At 37.2% G+C, this 20,475-nt stretch overlaps 1 protein-coding gene and 1 pseudogene across 4 annotated transcripts in view; both read left to right on the top strand.

Annotated features, from left to right (window-relative positions):
• TENM2 (teneurin transmembrane protein 2) overlaps nucleotides 1-20,475 on the top strand; it is a 1,595,068-nt gene that overhangs the window by 293,795 nt on the left and 1,280,798 nt on the right. The gene's annotated exons all lie outside the window — the stretch shown is intronic.
• Nucleotides 11,620-12,644, top strand: LOC136791903 (uncharacterized; annotated as a pseudogene).

Below are 20,475 nucleotides of genomic sequence, written 5' to 3'. Positions count from 1 at the left end.
TCTTTAAATTTTCTGATTTTTTTTTTTTTTAGTGTATATGCTTTGAGGACAAAAAAAAAAGAATCAGGTATTCAGCATGAGATGTATCAGAAATTTGATAGATGAGCTAAACTGTGGACTGTGACCCACTACTATTTTAACGTGACTTAGTGAAGCACAGTTTAGTTAGTGAATTCAAGATTATGTAAAAATTGTTGCCATTATGTTGAAAGAATACTTCAGTGTGAAAATACGTTGTAATGAGTTACAGTACTTGCTAGCTTCAGTCTCTGATTTCCGTTTATTTCATGTTAAAATAATACTGATAATGGAAGATATTTATCTAAATATTAACTTAGAAATAAAAAAGTCTAAAGCCTCTCTTTATTTCCCCTTAGTCTAGGGCAAAGTTTAATGCCGAACTAACAACCATATTTACTTCTGTGTGTCTTTTCCTATATGAAATGTGTAAGTATCATTTCCCAAAATGTAAAGAATATGTTGTCAGTATAGGCTGTTGAACAATCTATCTTTTGTGAAGCAGATAGGATGTTAGAGATAAGACTATTGGCCCTGAATAATGCTTTAAAATCTCTCATATTTTGTGGAATTTATTTCATCCAAAAGGATGGTCTCTTTGCTTCTTCCTGCCTGATAATCCACTCAGAGATGGTAGCTCTGAAATGTTGATGTGCAAGTTACTTGAAAATAATTTCCATTTTTCAATTTCATCCAATTAAAATTCTGCACAGAAAAATAAGTTGAAAGTTAGTGAACAGGGAGTAAGTATATCATAATGTTTTTTTAGAGCCGCACCTGACTTCCAAAATCACCTGTTCTTCCTTTTCTTCAACTAGCTCTGGCACTGCACTGTCTGTGAGGTGTGTGACCGTATCTTTAAGCTACAAGCACCACAATTTAACTTTCTCTTTGGAATTATTTTTTTCCTGTTAAAACACATAGTAGATAGAACTGTAGAAGCTCAGCAGAAAGCTGGGCTGGAGTGGGAGCTTGGGTTTGCTATTACTGAGGCTTGATTTAGGACCAATATATTTTATTTAGTCTTCTATTTACCTGTTGTTTTGGATTGTAATGACTGTAATTGAAGCACCTAATTCCAAAAGATGTTATTAAGTAAATAAATTAATCAGATTGCATTTCATGGTAATATAATCAAGATGATATTTCCCTAGTAAAGTATTATCATTTTATAAATAGTTCATGATATCTGACTGTTTACATATGTATTCATGAATATATTAACATTCAGGAAAAGTATTTCAACAAAATTATAAATTAGTCTAATACTCCCCCCCCCCTTTTTTTTAAAGAAAAATGTAATATAACAGTAGTGCTATTTTTTATACTTTTATTTATCTTCCAGAGCACATGAATGCACTGTATGGAAAAGTGAAACTGTGTTCTTAAAAAAAATCCTGTTTTGATATTGTATCTGCTGGTGTTTACATTTCACATCTCACTGAGCATGCTGGGCTTTACTATCTTATGTAAAGAGAGTAACAGATTATGAGTTTACTTATTACCATTTCATTTTTTATGATCTCCTGAACAAGTTCAGCTGCCTTCCTTCTCACCCTCCACAAGCTGTGGTAACTAAATAAAACTACACTTGTAATTCATCCCCTTGTATTTAAAATGTTTCAGCAAAAATATCTGTATTAGCAATCTCTCTGTTCTGCTTTTGTTGTGTGGCAGAAGGTTGGGTGGTCTATAAACTGCATCCTAATCCTTAAAAAGTAAACAAAGAAGAAAAAATGAAATTCAGCAGTAGTGCTTCACCTCTATAATAAGAGTAATTCATAATCCAATAAAATTGAATGCTGAGATGTTAAGAATAATTAAGCAATGCAACCAATTGGTTACGGTAGATGCTATATGAGAAACATTTTAAAACACAGCCAAATAAATATGTATTGGTATAGAGCAACAGTGCTAATCCTGGTCTGTCTCGGTTACAATGACATAATTACACTAATATTTTAATCTGACAGAGGATGCAGAGCTTCAGCTTTAGCTGGTATAAATCAGGACAGCATCTCTGAAGGCACCAGATGAATTTTGCTGTAGACAATGAAGCTAAGCATACACACCCACGGACAATTTGTCTCTAGTATCTCTTGTCCTTTAAGAAGGAGAGCACAGCCCTGTTTGGAGAAACAAACCAAGAAATCAGTTGCAGTTAGTATTGCCACGTGTAGTTACATTCTGTGTGAATGTCATCTTCTACACACTGTTAATGAGCTAATGACTTGCTTGGTAATTGTTCTGCAAGTCTTTCTTAGGTAATTCACCCCTGTGTTTGGTATTTGACCTAAGTGGAGCTGCTGATGTTGACAGGGTACCTGCGGGTTGCTTTGGTAGATAGTCTCGGATTGAGGGAATTCTGTGTCTGTTTTTTAGTTTTTCTAGTTGTCTTCATTTGCAGAAGATCTGAATTTTCGACTTGTCTTTGCTAATTTAAAATTATCTTTTGATGGAAATTCTCCAGAATTTCCTGTATCAAGCTTCTGCATTATTACAGCTTGGCATCGGTCTTCAAACACTATTCCAGAAGTTTGAGGAATATGTCTGAGCATCCTTCCATCTCTGGCACTTCATGCAATATTGATTTCTTTTGCCATTACCTTGGTTCTCTGCAGTTCCTAAACTGTTATTGATGTTTTAATAAAAATATAAAGGATATCTCTTCTGAAATAGTCAGTGCGGAACTAGGTTTTTAGGTCTCTGCTCTTCTGCATGGTTTGGAAGGAGATGCATACGGAAGGAAAGAAATATAATTCTCATTACATTTCTGCATTGACTTGATATTCAAAGTCATTAGGCAGCTATTTGTTTTCTCTTATAAGCTATGTTCTTAGGGTAACAATAGAATCACTCACTTCGTGGAAATAAGATGGTGATTAAAAGAAATGGATTGTACCCAGACCTCTCTCACTGGTGCAACTGGAGGCAGACAGGCTTTCACAAGGAGCAGTTACCGTTCTGGAGTTGAAGAACGTTTCAGAATATCAGGGGCTTTTTGCTTGCATATCCTCATACGTTTCTTTAGTTTCTTCTGGAGAAGGAGCTCTGTGAACCTGTATTAAAACACATACATTGTGGAAAATCTGTATCATAAAGCCCAGAGCACAGACTCTTTCAGTGTTCTTTCTATGGAAGGTTTTCAGGATTTCAAATGAACTGTGCTTAGTTTTTATCTTTATTGTAATTCTTTTCACTATGTTTTTCCCTATGCAGCAGAGATTGAAACCTGACTGTAAAGGCCCAGCTGTCCTGAAATTTGAGTCCTGCTGAGGGATGATACAAAATCAGGCCCTGTCTCCTGGATGGGAGAATAAATTAAGATTATGACAGCTAGCCTTTTGTCTCTTTTGATTAATGAAAAACACACACAAAATGAAAAGTAAAAAATAAAAAACATTGTGTCTATAGACATCAAATAGCATAAGAAAAATGCATGCCAATCTTGATCTAATACATTTACAGAGAAACACGGAGTTCAGAATTCTCTTTTTATTAAGGGCTTTCAGGTATTCCAGCAGTAGAAAAATAATTTTAAATTTGACCCAAAAGCTAAACAAGCTGAGACAAGAAGATATAAATAAGATTAGAAAAGCAACTCAACTCTAGGACATTTCCATGATGATGAGCAATCTTCATAGCAGCCGGGAACTCCACCAGCCCTACCCCCTTCCTGTCCATACATTGTATGAGCTGTATCCTTGACACACTTTGAGTCCTTTCAAAGAAGCTGATGCGAAGTGAACATTCGATCCATTTCTCTATTACCTTTATGAAAGGTACAGTGCACCTTGAGAAGAGCATGTCTGACCCAATTTGATCTTTCATTTCTAACACCACAGCTTGCTGACTTTCTAAAGGATACTCAGGAAAGGCTTATTAGCAGATGTTATCACTGGAATCACCTTTTCTGAAATAAGGAATGACAAGACCATCTGTTCATTTGTTGCTTGATAACCTAAGCTTACGTGTTGTCCTGGAAATCCTGCTGATAGATCTATCTCCATGTGGTCACGTAGCATTGATCCATTTGGAGTGGATTTTTGTGGAGCAGAACGGAAAAAAAATGGAAAGCAGAAATGGTATTTTAAAGAGCAAATAGCAAAGGCTCCTGTACAGCATGTGTGAAATTTTCAGTAGAACCTACGTGAAATAGTACCTTGAAGCCTGTTGACTGGAAATGAAGGACAGTGAAGCAGTGAACCTGTACTTGGAGCTTATGGAAATCATATCTCATGTTGGCTTCTCTAGCCAAAGAATGTATATACCATTGATTAATGGAGAACTTAAATGCTACTGATGAGTGTATAGAAAACAAGCAGTAAGGCTTAGTAGTGCTCTGAAAATTGAAAGCAAACACTGAAATCTCTTTGGGGAAATAACTGACTGGTTTAGGTTGTAAGCTGTAGAGCAGAAAGATTTACAAGTACTAATTTGTAATGAAGCAGGTGTGACAGCTTAACTGATAACTTTTTACAGATATTGTATATGAAGTCTAAGTAGTCTAAAATGTTTAATAATAAATATATAATAGAGATGTTAATATTCTACAACATCCAGAAAAATTAAAATACTTGAACCCAAATGAAAAAATGTGGTCTGAAATTACAACACAGCACTTGTAATTATCCAAATCTTCAGTGACTCCCGTAGTCATAGATTATAGTTGTGTACAGTTTTGATCAAAAAACAGTAACAAATTACATCCACTTCATAGCATTTACATGCTTACATAGAATTGTTCGATAAAGTACAGATTGATGTAAAAGCAGCTTCCAAAAGGAGATGGTTTACTGGATGTTATATATTGAGTTGCCAATGAAGGAGTCGAAGTGTGGGCTTTACCCTTCACTGAGTCAAGGAACTGTGGATTAATGAGTCAAGAGCAAAAATTAATACTTAGTGTAATAAAGTGTAAGTTGCTTCTTCAAAGAAGTGGAATGGAAAATAAGAAAGAACTGAAATTTTGAGGGAAATCCACGATAATGTCTATATTGGAGGAGAAAGTAATAGTGCACTAAACTTATAAAATAACGTACGGGAACATGTTACTTTATGTACAGCCCTTGAACCCATTTTCTAAGTTATTCAAGAGGTAACGAGATTGTGCCAGTGACAGTGGACGCGCTGAACTGGTGGGACACCAGTCTCCATGTGAGGGCAGCGCCCTGGGGCGGTTTCAGCAGAGCTGGCTGGCAGCATGCGGAGCAACTGTGGGTTATTCTGCTGTGCACAGGGCACATGAAATGGCTGTGCCTATACGTCACTGAAGCTATGCAGACATCAAGTAGTTGGGGGTCTGGCTGTGTGCATAGAGAAAACACAGAAAACACATTATCTTACAAGAACGTAAGAGACGTATACAAAAAAATTCCCAGTCTGTCTTGTGCTGTTACTTCCAATGACGAGGGTTGGCTGATTTTGGTTTTATTTTTCCTTCTCTTTAGTTCAGACTTTATGCCATTTGAATTTGTCTGTGTTATCATTAAGCTTAATATACTTCCTTCATCTTAAATTGTTGTGCCACTGTCAGCTTTTAGTATTAGCGAAAAGCATGAGTACATCTATAATAGAATTATTTGATGTCCTGCTTTAGAAAGGGGGAACAATATCTAAAAGCAGCCACAGTTTTGATGTACATCTGCTTCTCAGTAAACTTCTGACACTTTTGACTCCATGGTTTGGAGCTAGATTTAACAGCAGCGGAGCAGGTAGGGAAATCAAAAGTGTTCATGGCAAAGAATAAGTTTTCATTAGTTTTCTCTTTCAGGAATAATTTGAATATTTCAAATAAATTTGAAATCTTTAGGAATATTCCATTGGAATATTTGTAATTAAAGTAATCTTCTATTCATGTTGAAACAACTTTTAATTTATTTCTTTATTTGAAATTATGGTCATCTGCAGCATTAAGAGTGACCAAGTTCAAAACAAAAACAAAGTCTTCAGGTCATTCAGACCGACTTAATCTTTTTAAAGGTTTCAGATTTTTGACTCCGAGTTCAGGATGGAGAAAATATTTGATATGTCAAAAATGTTCAGAGACAGAAAAACAATATCTTGTTAATGTTTAGTTAGCAACATTATTAATAATCTCATCATTCCCAATGTTGAGCACATGAGATCATGTGGCTGAGAATACTGTGGTAAGCAACATGCAAGAGAGCTTGGTGCCATACCAATTGCTTCAAGTTAAAACGATCTCTGCGTATCTACTTTTCAGTGAATATGCTGTTGTGTGAAGTTGTGTGTGTGTAAATGGTTTCTCTAAACTGACCTGGAACCTTTACTAAGATGCAAAGAATGTTTGGATAACTCCCTCCATTCAACCTCACATTAAGGGTAAACAATTTCTCATAGTTAGTAGATTAAATGTATTTTATTTATAATGGTCATTTATAACAACAGAGCCTTGCCAAACACCACCAGGACTTTATTGTAGAGCTGGGAATGTAGCACTGAATATAGCATGGTTGAAACATGTTTAGAGGAAGATGTTCAAGTCTCACTAAAGGATAGGTGGGTTTCAGGTATATGTAACTGTGAGCTGTGTGGCCGCATTTTGTTTTCCTGTCCCAGGTGTGACTGTAGCTGGAAAGCCAGGGTTGCGCTTCTACACACTTTTCTCTCTCAAGGTTAATTTGAAAATGGTGAAGGTGATAGTTTGAAGGGGAGGGAGTGTGACACACATGTCCTGTGCAGCTGCTTATTTGTCTGCAAATGTCAGAGCCACAATCCTCCCTATGATACTGCCTTCTTATGATCTTATCCCACCAGAGCAATGTCTGTGTGTGTCCACGAGCATTGTGTGTTTCTTCTGTAACAGAGGGTACAGATAGATAATGGTAAGCAGTCAAATCCCCTTGGCTTGCTTATTTGCTGCTTGTTAGCTGATAACTGACCATGCGTGTGTTCCTAGCCTGCTGAAGCTGTAAAGCAGAAATTGGTCATGTATACTGTCTTCAGACTAAATTCAAGCCTTTCAGTTTTGCTCTGAGCCATGTGAAAGTGGTTTAATGGAGTCCGAAATGCATGCCCAGAATACATTGCTCCATCATTTCTGGATGTACAGATAGCTTTTATTTTGTGCCATGGAGCTTCCCCACTATTGGTTAGATGTCGTAAGCGTTTCATGGGCAAAAAGACAAATAATTAAAATAAACAAAAAAAGGATGATGTTTAATAGGAATAAGCTCAGGAATCCTATATTCTATTTGTGCTCTGGCAAAGTAAAACTACTGTAGTTTGTTATTAGGGGATAATTGTTCTCTTTTTGATAGATGGGTAGTTAAATGACTCTCAAAACCTGGCATATTTTCTTTTCTGTGCATTGACTTCACCCATGCTGTTGTTTTTATTTTTGTAGTCATTCTGCACAACTCTGCTCATTGTTGTACATGTGATTTCCCAAACTGCTATTCAACAATCCGTTTTTAGTTTTACTTTTACAGTTTTATCTAATTTTGTTTACTTTCTTCATATGATTGTAGAAGTGCTTGATGTAGGCTTCCCCTTTCCTTTTCCTGCTGAAGAAAAGTGGTCAGTGAATCTGATCAAAAAGTTCCAATGAATAATAAACTTGCCAAAAAGTGAAAGACCTGAAAATGGTGGATGAGTTTAGTGAAATGGTTTCAGTAGGAGTAAAGGAAGAAGAAGATAGGTAATGAAAATACCAGAATATATGTAAACATTCTAAAACCGGCCTGATTTCAGGATTTACCTAACATCTAGATGATTTTAATTAAACGTATTCTTCTAGGGCTGTTTCTGATTTAAAATTCAACTCATTTCTTAATGAAAAACACTTTCAAAGGCTTGCTTCACCATTAAAATTTGGCAGGGCACTAGAAGAGTGAAATTAACATCTTATGATACATATTTTAAGCATAGCATGTTTAAATATATATAATGCATATATAATGTGTATATATTATGCATTATAAATATAACTTTCGTGTGTGTTAAATACGTATTTTTAACATATATATGTATGCATTTTAACACGTTTTCCTTAAAACATCAATCCACTTTGCCACTGGCTGTTTAGGTCACTGACCAGTTTGATGAGAAACAGTTTTACTTTGTTGTAGTTGAACAGTCCATTATCTGTTCAGTTTTCAATATATGGGGTAGTGTGGTTCTCATCATTGCAGATGAAAATATTATAGCAGAATTACGAATGTAGAAATGCCTGGTTTTGCAGAACCATGATGCTCACCAGCTCACACGAGCTTGTAGTACGGCTTTCTAGTGTATGGCATGTGCTCACGTAAAAGAGTTTGACAAATCCTTCTTGAGGCATATTCTTTCTTTATTTCAAATTTGTTTGTTTGTTTGTATTCAGCTTAGTTATACTTATTGGTGTGCTCCCAGGTAGAAGTTCAGCATAAATTCCTGCAGCATCTAGCATTGCTACCTTCCAGAAGGAGCTTTCTGTTCAATTCTCGTATCTGCCTTAGCTTCCTGAGAAGAGAGGAGTTGTACATTTGTGTTTTAGTAACCTGTTTGCAAAATGGAGATAATTCTGGATTTTTTTTCCCCTTTATTTTTCATATTTATCTATCCAGTTAAAGAGAATCCTCTAGTCTAGAAAATAGTTTTGTGTACATGTATGGCATGTAGCAGAATGGTCTGTCAATCTAGCAGTGCTAGAGTTTTAGTTGCCACTTTATTTGCAACAGAACTCTGTGGTCTCCAGTCACAAAGGAGCAGATATTTTAAAAAATAATATACAGCATTGTTACTTGCAGTATTTTATTTAAATAAATGTTTTGAGTTTGCAAGCTTGCCCTTAATCATACAGGAGTTGTAGGAGGTGACTCAGATGTGTAGCTTGTCAATCTGAGCTCTTGGATTTCTTAGCAGCCTAAAAAATAAGGCAGTGAGTACCTTACTAAATTTAGGGGAAAAAAAAATAGCTTTTGAATTACTTCTGTGGATCACTGAAAATAAACAGAAATCCTATATTGTGGAATCTCAAACAACAGGGCAGTTTTGCCTTCAGTATTTGAAATGAGCAATGTTCTTAATTCATTGTCTCATGAGGAAATTTATTCAGTATGAAATCATACAGTTTAGGCTGTGTTATTTGCCCATCATTTTCAAAAGCACTAATTAACTAGCAAATCTTTTTAAAACCTGTAAATTGTGCTGCTAATTGACTGAATATTAAAAAAAAAAAAAAAAAGGAGTTAATGGTTATTGTCTTTCTCAACAAACTGACTGGCTCTCTATATTTTCCCTTCCTGTGTCATAAATAGCAAGCACCATAAATTCAGTGTTCAGTTGTGAAACAGTGCCTGTCTTGTATAGCATTACAGCACACAGCAAAGGTGAAGAAGACTTGGGAATCATTTTCTTGCTTTTCGCATTTAATTTTTCAGTTGGTGCTTTAAAAGGCATCTCAGACAGTAGGAATTCTCAAGGGCTTGTTGGGTTCCTCTGCTGGTTTAATAGTTATCGTGACACTTAGAAAGTGCGGCACTGAGAGAATTAGTGAACTTAGAATGAAGGGAGGAAGGAATGATCAATTATTCACCACACGCCATCAACTACAAGAAGCATGACTGCTGCCTGTCTCTCTCCTTTTCTTTCTGCTGCACACACAAACTCAGCTTATGCTATTTGTGTAATTACATTATTTTCATTCAAACAATCTCTAGAGAAACCTGTTTATTTGAGTCTGCTGGAGCATTCATCATTAGGGTATTGCATCAAGTGTCCTTGACATTCACTGCTCTATGCCTCCTGCATCTTCCTCTTTAATTATTTTAATACTTGTGATAAAACAACAGAAAGACCTGTCTGATTTACCTAGAAAGAGTAGAGTGCATAGAGATATCATAATTTGATCACTCATGGATTGTTTTTTGGACTATGTTTCTTCCTTCCTCTCTAAACTTTTGTACTTAAACCTGATGTCCAAGGGTAGGAGTATATGAGCTTTCAGGTTTTTAGATGTAAGCAAGACTTCTGTATTCTGAATCTCTAAAAGCTGAGGACACGCAGAAAGGGAGATTGTTAAATTGTTACTCACTTTGAACTGTTATTAAGAATAATTTTTCAAAGCTTGGACAGAAGTTGTAACAAAAACCTCTTTAATCCTTGAAAAAACAGTGACATGCTAGAGGGGGATTTGAGTTAAAATAACACATATGCTCTTTTCATTTAAATATGCAAAATCACAGCTTCTTTGTAATCATTTTATTTATTGTTAAGTTTGATTACCATAAGATTGCATTTCCATATTTTAAAAGTGCACTGATTTGAAAATCAATAAATCACTGATTGTTGCAAAGAGCTTATAGATTCTGCCGAAACGATATCTTTCATGAGTAGCTTAAAAATGAGGGGTGAGAACCGTTGCTGGATCTCAGAGCTGAAAAAAAAATGAAGCCAGAGTCAAAGGATGGAATTTGTGCTTCTTTTCTTGGTAATAAAACCGAACATATTTCAAAGTTTTTTATCATACAGTGAGTCCTTCAGGGGCCTGTTAGTCAATAATCAATACTTCAGCCATTGGTAAGAACATCGTGGAGCAGCAGTCCTGTGAAAGAAGTGCAGGAAATGCCATCTTAATGACCTTTATGTAAGAATTTGAACAGCAAAACTCCAACATTTTAGCTTGAGATAATGCTTAGAGCTTTAAACACTTGCTACTAGTACACTCTGCAAACTTGGATTTCGCTTTGTGTTATTACTGTCCATGTGGTCTGCAAGTATCTAATGGATCTTTTGTGTAAAATTTCTCAGTGATCATTAGATATAACATGGATACATGCATGACCTTCCCTAAGATGGAGTATCTAAAGACCTCATAGAGCTAAAGGGTCAAGGCAGAAAGAAATGCCTAAAAGAACTGGTTCAGGGCCTGGCATTTACCCTACGTAAATATTAAGCAGGGTAAGATAGTTCTGGTAATTGCTGATCTTTTCTTCTGACATGGGGGTAAAGTGCTCATGCTTAGCTCTCATTCACTTGATGTGACCACAGGGAGGAGTTGTCTGTGTTGCTTTTTTTCTTCGTATCAGCCGGAAGGAATCATTTAGTTTATCTTGCCTTTTAAAAAAAACACCAACAAACAAAAAAATCAACAACAAATGTTCTTCTGTCGACAGCTTTTGCATCCCCTTTCTCTTTTTATTCCCAGTATATCTGGAATCTGAATACAAACAAACAAAAAAATTGTTTTCAGGATATCCATTTATACTGAAGTCTAAAATGAGAAGGAGCGGCAATATTAAGAGGTGCATGTTGCTTGTGCACGTACTTCAACTACTTTGCTTTAAAGTTCATTTTATGTACCATTATCCCAGTAGCATGTCATATAATAATTCCCACAGCATTCTCCTCGAGAAACTGGCTGCTCTTGGCCTGGACTGGCTTCGTTGGCTTAGAAACCGGCTGGGTAGCCGGGCCCAAAGAGTTGTGGTGAATGGAGTTAAATCCAGTTGGAGGCCGTCACTAGTGGAGTCCCCCAGGGCTCAGTGCTGGGGCCAGTCCTCTTTAATATCTTTATCGATGATCTGGATGAGGGGATCGAGTGCACCCTCAGTAAGTTTGCAGACGACACCAAGTTAGGTGCGTGTGTCGATCTGCTCGAGGGTAGGAAGGCTCTGCAGGAGGATCTGGATAGGCTGGAGCGATGGGCTGAGGCCAACTGTATGAAGTTCAACAAGGCCAAGTGCCGGGTCCTGCACCTGGGGCACAACAACCTCAAGCAGCGCTACAGGCTGGGAGATGAGTGGTTGGAAAGCTGCCTGGCAGAGAAGGACCTGGGAGTACTGGTTGATAGTCGGCTGAATATGAGCCAGCAGTGTGCTCAGGTGGCCAAGAAGGCCAACAGCATCCTGGCTTGCATAAGAAACAGTGTGGCCAGCAGGGCTAAGGAAGTGATTGTCCCCCTGTACTCGGCTCTGGTGAGGCCGCACCTCAAGTACTGTGTTCAGTCTTGGGCCCCTCGCTACAAAAGGACATGGAGGTGCTCGAGCGAGTCCAGAGAAGGGCAACGAAGCTGGTGAGGGGTCTGGAGAACAAGTCTTACGAGGAGCGGCTGAGGGAGCTGGGATTGTTCAGCCTGGAGAAGAGGAGGCTCAGGGGCGACCTTATCGCTCTCTACAGGTACCTTAAAGGAGGCTGTAGCGAGGTGGGGGTTGGTCTATTCTCCCACGCACCTGGTGACAGGACGAGGGGGAATGGGCTAAAGTTGTGCCAGGGGAGGTTTAGGTTGGATATTAGGAAGAACTTCTTTACTGAAAGGGTTGTTGGGCATTGGAATGGGCTGCCCAGGGAAGTGGTTGAGTCACCATCCCTGGAGGTCTTTAAAAGACGTTTAGATGTAGAGCTTAGCGATATGGTTTAGTGGAGGACTTGTTAGTGTTAGGTCAGAGGTTGGACTCGGTGATCGTGGAGGTCTCTTCCAACCTAGATGATTCTGTGATTCTGTAATAACTGTGGGTAGAACACTGGCCACATTTGTCCTGTTACTGTCAAACCACTGAAAGATTTCAAAATAGTAAAGTTCTTAATTAAACAAATTTTATCTCATTGTCTATTTTGAGGTTAATAATCAGAGTTATTTTTCTAAACAGAATTCAAACCTTGAATTGATATTCCCTTTGAATCTCAGAAGGGGATCTCCTGTAATTTAGAGTACAACTGGTTGAGAGTCTGGTATAATAAGGTTCAAAAGCACTGTCTTCTGAGGGTACCTAATATGCTGTGACTGAAATCTAGAAAAGAGCATTATTTATTTCCATTTTGCATATTAGAACAAGGAAACATAAAGCAAGTATCTTGACAGGAAATCTGTTGTGGAACTAGAAAATAAAATACCATCCTGCTTACTCCTGGTCCCTTGCCCTCAATTGTAGAGCGGTGTTCCATTGTTGATGGCAGGGACAGTTCTTCAACCAATGTAAAATATGGCATACATTTGTGTAACATTTGTTTAAGGTCTAGCTGGGAATGAGTAGAGAGGAGTGTGCATCTCTGTCATCACATCCCTCATCAGCTTACTGCGTACACTGCTATACACTATCTCTGATTATATGTGAGATTAATTCCTAGCATTCGCTGCCATCTTGATGGTTTTCACAACAGAATGAAATGTAGCTATTAACGTCAACTGTTCATTGTGTGGTAATGTTCTTAGTAGCCCTGATGGTTTATTATAGTTCATGACTCTTAGTAGGAATGTTAGCTTAAACACCAGAGAAGTCAGTGTTCATATTTTTCAGTATATGCCATACTTAGCAAGAGATGTCATGGATAAATTGATTGTTGATACTTGATTTGTATGGATCAGTAGCCGTTGTTGTAAAATGCCCCAGGTAACATTTACAATGCAGAGGAATAAAAGAAACTATTGGCATGCTACTACGTATGAATCGTAGAATTTCTTTGGCAAAGACTACTTAATGGGTCACAGCGGTAAGCTGTAGTCTGTAAACTGTCATATCCATCAACAGGTGACACTTTGTTCTCGTTTACTTCCCCTCTGCATTGCTGAAACAAGAATTAATCAGGTAATGCTATCATTGAGAGTGTTAGAACGACTCTAATTACTTTTCTTCTGAAAAATATATTTTGGAATCCATTCTGCAGGTTTATACTACCCCTTAGAGGTAAATGTAAAGATGCAGTGCAGCTTAACAGAAGGATGTTCTGAAGTCATTTTCTCCTTTAAAGTGCCCCAGATTTTTTTCGTTTTACTCTGTCCCTTATGCCTTCTCTACTGATGTCAGGGGACTGTGAATATTCAGTGAAGCTAATTTTTATTGGTATTATTGACTGCTTTACAGATGTGGTAAGCTGTCATGAAGAGTAAATTATCACCCAGGAAATTTTTGACCAACAGCAAAAAAAGTGGTGGTAAAATGTACATATTATACTAAAAGAAAACTGGCAAGAGGTGGAAAGATTTAATGCAGAGCAGCACAGCTTCAAGTAGGTGCAGAGCTCGGTGCTGCCAGCTAGGCAGGACCGACTCCATGAGGACTTGGGGATGGTAGAGATGTGGCTTAAAATAAGTGGGCATGGCAGAGTAGAGATTAAACCTTGGGATGTGGAAATGTTTTAGAAACATTAAAAATGAAACCATTAAGCTATAAATTCTTCTGGTGCTATGATAGCAGTTAGGAAAATCTAAACTGAGAATATGTTTAGTTTGTTTCCATATTTAACCCCAATTACCCTTTGCTGGGGAGTTCTCTTTAACATTCAATTCCTCATCTCACTTTTTAGCTTCTGTATGCCTTATTTTTTCCCCACTACATAAATTGCAGCAGGTGCACAGAATTGAAGACATTACAATTAAATGTAATCAAATATTTTAGGCACTAATGAACAGCTCCAGGAAAACAAGTCAAAAGGAAAAAAAAAAAAAAAAGCCTTTAAGTGAGAGGATTTTCAAACACCCAAGGCACCACAGGGCCAATTAAGGGAGTAAGACACCAGGACACATACTGGCATTAATTATCTTTGAGTTCAGGGAAATAAAAAATAAAAGCAACAATTATCATAATAAATCTCCACACAGTGCTTGTAAGTTGTGCTAATCTACAACACACCTGGGTTTCAGAGATTTAAGGCACGGAGGTGGGTATTCGCTCGGCAAGTACCGACTTCGCAGAGGGGCTCGTGGGACACGTGGCTTTTCTCTGCTTCCCAACTAGGAGCAGGGTGAGGTGGCTGTCCGGCTGCCCCACAGCTCTGGTCCGTACGGCTCAGATGTGCCCTGGAGTGAAGCACTACAGACCAGATTCAGACAGCAAGTTAAAAGTTAGCGCTGCTCAGGCTGTAGTTTTTCCTTCCCCCCTTCTCTCTCACTCTCGGTTTTATTATCACACCCATAACGACAAATTTCACAATGGCAGTATCAGCCTGCCTATTCGAAGTACCTTGAGTCCTTCTACTTCTCCTTTATCCAAGTCCAGAAGGAATCAAACCAAAAGGACAAATATTTCATGTGTATTATAAGAGTTTCTTTAAATGTGTGGATGGAAGAAAGGGCAAGATACATACAAAGCTAGACAAAAATAATTTTTTAAGTTATTTAAAAATTGAACTTTGATGGATGTTTGATCCAGCTGGAAGCTGTTCACACTGAAAATGTAGAAGAATGGTGTAGTATGTTCTGGGCTGTTGGTTTTATTTCAGCATTAGATAAAAATAATGGTTTTCACTGAAGCATTGTGTGGGTGTTCAGTTACATCTGGAGGGTAAATAGTATTTACACCAACCTCCACATGTACTAGAAAAAAAACACACACAAAAACCCTAAATGAATGATATGACTTCAAATTTATCAGTGTGATGTTTTAATATTAATTAGTCTTGATTAGCCTACGTTGAAGAAGGAAAAAAAAGTGTTTTATTTACCCATTATTTTCTTTCCCTCCATATCTGCTAATTACATTTTCATGCCTTTAATAGAAGTCCTTTGAGCAATTCTTTGTATTCAGAAGGTATTTTGAACAGTGAAGGCACTACCAAAAGTGACAACTTAGGAATGGGCCAGTGAAAATGAGGGGCTGGAAGTAGTTTGTGTGTGGTATATAAGATTTAAAGAAGACACTTCTAACAAACGAACTGGAAGGTAACCTTGTTATTAAAGTGGCTATATCACAGAAGGAACCTAATTAGGGCCTAATTACAGGGTACTTAGTTTTGAGACAGTCAAAGCAAAAACCACAGTTTGGACTGTGTCTTAACAGCACAAAATAGCCCGTCAATATTTTAGTTGATGTGGTGCAAGGCAATCGAAGAGCACAAGCAGTGTAGTGGATGTTAGAAGGGTTTTTGCCCAGATTTGGCAACTGGTCAAGGAAATGCCAAATGGAACTTAAAATAATGAAACATCAGGAAAACTAATTTGAATTGAATATGCAAACTTTGGTGTTTAATGTAGCTGACACCTCTTGGAAAACAACAAACAAACAAAGAAAAACCCTAAAGGTAATTGTAGATAGTTGAGGTATCTACTGAATTTTCCACATTCAGCAGTGTGATGCCTTCTCTTTTATTCGCCTTGTGTTTCTCATGAATATATGGCTACCATATTCCCTTAACTCTTGCTATCGCAGAGGCCAGGTAATATGGTACCTGCTTCACTCCTTCCAAGATGCGCTGACAAAAGGAGATGGATGTGCCTTTATTTAAGTGACGGTGTTTAAGAAAAAACATTGTTACAGTGGGAAACATCTTCTGAGAGGTCTCCAAGTCTTGCTGGGAAGTACTGATGTAAAAAAATGCAGCAAAAGCAATGCCTCTAGTGCCAAGATATAATCATATAGGTAGTACTGTCAAAAATATATATTTTCTTTAATTAATATTAAAGACTTAATATTATGTAGTGCTGTGGCTCTATCCCAAATACCATTGTAATTAATCTAAGTTTGTACTCTAGTAGTATTTGTACTGAAATCAGTGAAGGTATTCCACAAGAAAGATGCTACTAAATGAGAGAAGAGCTGTTCTGTTCTTAGAGAGGCATGTTGGATGTACAGTAACTGATGGCATGTGAAGCACTGGACTTTTCCTTCTTTCCACACAAGTTCCTAATAGCAGCATGAGAGGACATGTAGTGAAACTGACTTGAATTTACAATTATTTGAAAAGTTACTGCTTTTTACTTGTGGAAAGTCCAAGAAGCTGACAGTCCTGGGCAACAAAACGGTTTTCTTGACTCTCTTTTGACAACAGTGACAGAAAGACTTTTGGGGAAGGTTTTAGAGAATTCTTTGTGTTGTTGAAGATTGCTCAGGGAATAGCAATTTCTGCTGAAGTTTTGTGCATAGGGTAACCCATGTATTTAACTGGAGGCTACTTACCTGTGGGTGGGAAGGAATCATGATCTAAATCTTTTTCAGGTGTGAGAATCATGCCTCTATTTTTTCAATGTAAATACTTTTTTTTTCTATCTTGCCAGTTATTCAAAGGTATGAAGGTTTAGGTAGTTTAATGACCACCTGCATACAAAAATAGAGAGTATGCCAGAAAAAAATGTAAAACGAGGATATAAATAAACCGTGAGTCTTTCTATTTTTTTCTATCGTCTTTGTTTCTCACTTTCACTTTTCCTTGTAATGTTTTAATTTTACAATGAAATGTCACTTTTTCATGACCCTATTCCTACTGCTTTGGAAAAGAGGCTTATTTTTGTTTCCACTTATTTTCTCTGGTACCAACAACTGTAACTTTGAGAGCCTCTAAATTTGTCTTGCAGGGTGTCATCTGGAAAAGAAAGGTACTTATATTCTGGAAGAAAAAATGAAAACAGAAATTGCAAAATTCAAGAGAGAAAATTGTACAAACCTTTAAAATACTCAGCTAACAAACATTCCTCATGTTGCCAACATTTATTTACCATTTGTTGCCTGGGCCACAGAGACAGACTCTCAGATTTCCTGTACCCTGGTTTCTGACGTTAGGCTCTTCAGATTGCAGTGGCACACTCTGCTAAAGCTGTAACCGAGCTTTAGTTTATCAGTCAGTGTTTAAAAATAGGTGCTACGAGTTACACATCCATCCACTGCTGTATGTGACCAGGGACAGTCTGATGTTCTGTTACGAGTTTAGCACCTCTGTGATCCTGTGTGACTGATCCCAGTGTCACTAGCCTGCTTTGGGTAAATGCATTCTTACACATGCAGCTAAGTTGTTATAAATTTCATGTTTTGGCTGCACGGACATATCATTTGAAATAGGTGGTTGTTCAAGTTCTGTAACATTCTAGTTCAAAAGAGGAAACAAACAAAACCCCTCCTGTCTTTAACTACAGAGTAGTGTAGAATTGATGTTTCTTCATATCCTTTCTATAGCTATTGCTTTCCTGTCTTCCTGAGCAACTCTTGTTGTCAACCAGGTGTGGTTAATCTAAGGAACATTTATCAAAGTTTTGATTATTTTTTTTTCTTTCTTAAAGCAAGTATTATAACTGTGTTCTAATAACATAGGGAGGATTTTTCTTAATGCCATGATGTCATTATTTTAGGAGGTTCTTTAACAAAGAAAGAAATCTGAAAGCAACATGAAGGTACTGTTTGCTTTATCTTGTTGGTTCTGAAAACATTAACCTCTGAGTTCTGGCCTGCATCATGCCTGCTTTCAGAGTAGGATGTCTTATCTGGGAAAGAAAAATGCTGTGGAATACACTTCTTCTGCAATCTAAATATCTAATAATAGTCTACATAAATAGATGTTTCTTAACATTTTAAATGAATCTCAATTCAGTTGGTCAGAATTGATTTAAAACATTCTTTGCATATCAGCTCTATCCTTATGTGTATTTTTCTTTTTAACACTACCTATTTTATTTTTAATGAAACCTCAGGAAAATGAGTATCCTTGCACTTCTGAAATGCAAACTAAAACGGCAGTGTTTATAAGAGAACCTCTCTTTAGTCTAGCAAAACTCAGGTATGGGGACCTTCAGCTTTCAGTGATTACAGTATTTCCTAAAAGAGCATGTGATCATTTCTAGTGCCATCATAGTAATTACATAGGTGTATATGGCATAAAAGACTGTGATACTTTAAACAATAGATGATTGTCCTTAGAACAAACATTTACAAAAGGAAATTCCAAAGAAGCTTCAGCTGGAGGAATAAATACCACAAAACACGTAGTATCAGAAATGTGCTTTCAGAATTGCCCTTAGTCCCACTCGATGCAGTTATCACTTGCAGTGCAGCTGTACTGGATGCTCCATAGGCTGTCTCTCTGCTCACGCAGCATTTGGATGATGTGCTTGGATAGTTGCATAGGCAAGTACAAAGTGGAAAGGCTGGGGGGGGGGGGGAAAGGTGGTAGTAACAACACTTGGCATTGTTCTTGGCATTATTAGGCAAGGGTTTTGTTTGTTTTTTAAACTGAAATTGTTACTTCAAAGGAATGTTTAAAGCTTTTTTTTTTTCTTTTTAAAGTTTATTTATTTATTTTACTATGATACTATTATGCTCAGAACAGCACTGCTTGTCAGGTATTCTCTTTGGCAAACTTGGAAATATATTTTTTTCAAACTCTTATAGGGTCGTGACTGGGGAAACTCTGATAGGAAGAATTTGAGATTTTTAAATCCTCTGACAGAAAAGAAACTAAACCCACCCTTCTCTGCCTCACCCTAGATGAGTACTTGAACTGCAAATGGAGAGCACAATCATCTTTATCACTTAGTAGTGTTTGCAAGACCCTTTCTGCAAAACCTGGTTTCAAGCTGTGAGCTAAAAGGGAGGAAAAAAACACTAAATAGTGTTTGGTGTAGCTGAAGCCAGATGATGGGGTTTAGAGGAACACTGTCACCCATGTAGTCACAGCAGGAGCCAAGCCTCACCTAGTCACCCAGCATGCAGCCTTACATAGCCCTTTACTTGGGGTCTGAGCTTTGGGGGAACTTTGACTGATAATTCTGAATGATGTAAGAATCCATAGTGCTCTTTTCTCAAACTATTTATCCCTAGCAAACACATGGGACAGCATCCAAATAAGCATATTTTAGTAACTTATCAACAAGTAAATTGTTGTGTTTTCTTTTGCTGTCTGTGACTAGTTCTTTATTTTAACTTTAAGAAGGTATATTTTAAAAGGTTTCAGGACTTTACACACCCTTTAAAAATTAAAATTTGAGCCCCACAACTTTTAACCCAATACACTACTGTCTCTCCTATGTGTATTTTAAAATGTATGCATAGGCTGTTCTTTTCATAATATGATGCATCTGCTGTTTGTCTGTATATTAGAGAATTTAAAAGCTCATGGTTCTTTCACAATGATTATAGAAGCCAATTATTTTTTATTTCCATAACAACTGATTCATACCTTAATAATTGTTATGAAACTTCCTCATTTTTCATTTGGAAGCTTCTCAAAAACAGAATTACAAGCAGGTTAGGATAAAGGAGACAACAGGCCAGCAACAGATCAGCAGGTAACTTCCCAGGCCTGCACATCTTTGCTAAGGAACACAAAGATGTTGGTTAGCTGCCTCTGGCTTCTGATTTGTTTAGGAGAAAATATCCATACGAAAGAGTGCTCATTTGGTGTAGAAGCAAGCATAAAGAAAGAAACCATGAAGAGGATTTAGCTTTGTTTGTCTTTAGCGTATTGCATCTAGAATGCTTCCGCATATGCGTCATTTCTGTTAACAAGATTTGAGTTTGTGCCCACCCCTTGATTACACTTCAGTATTACTCTAAATAATTTTTTCACACTTTACATGTGTTTAATTAATCTTATAAAATCCCTGTATTGTTTCTAAATAACTCCTGTAAATGTTTTAAAATAAAAGTGCAACAGTTGAAACCAAATATTCAGGTTTTGCAAGGATTGTTTTGAGTTTTCCTCTCTTCTCTCAGGCTAAAAACCAAAAGGGTAGATTTTGTGTGAATAACCTTGCTCTAGTCCTCATCTCTCTGTTGTAAGATGTTAGCATCATAAATATGATTGAATTTCATA

The sequence above is a fragment of the Anser cygnoides genome, chromosome 14, assembly GCF_040182565.1.
Source record: "Anser cygnoides isolate HZ-2024a breed goose chromosome 14, Taihu_goose_T2T_genome, whole genome shotgun sequence".
NCBI classification, from domain to species: Eukaryota; Metazoa; Chordata; class Aves; order Anseriformes; family Anatidae; genus Anser; species Anser cygnoides.
Note: the sequence above shows the minus strand (reverse complement) of the source record. Positions and strands in the feature narration are given on the sequence as shown.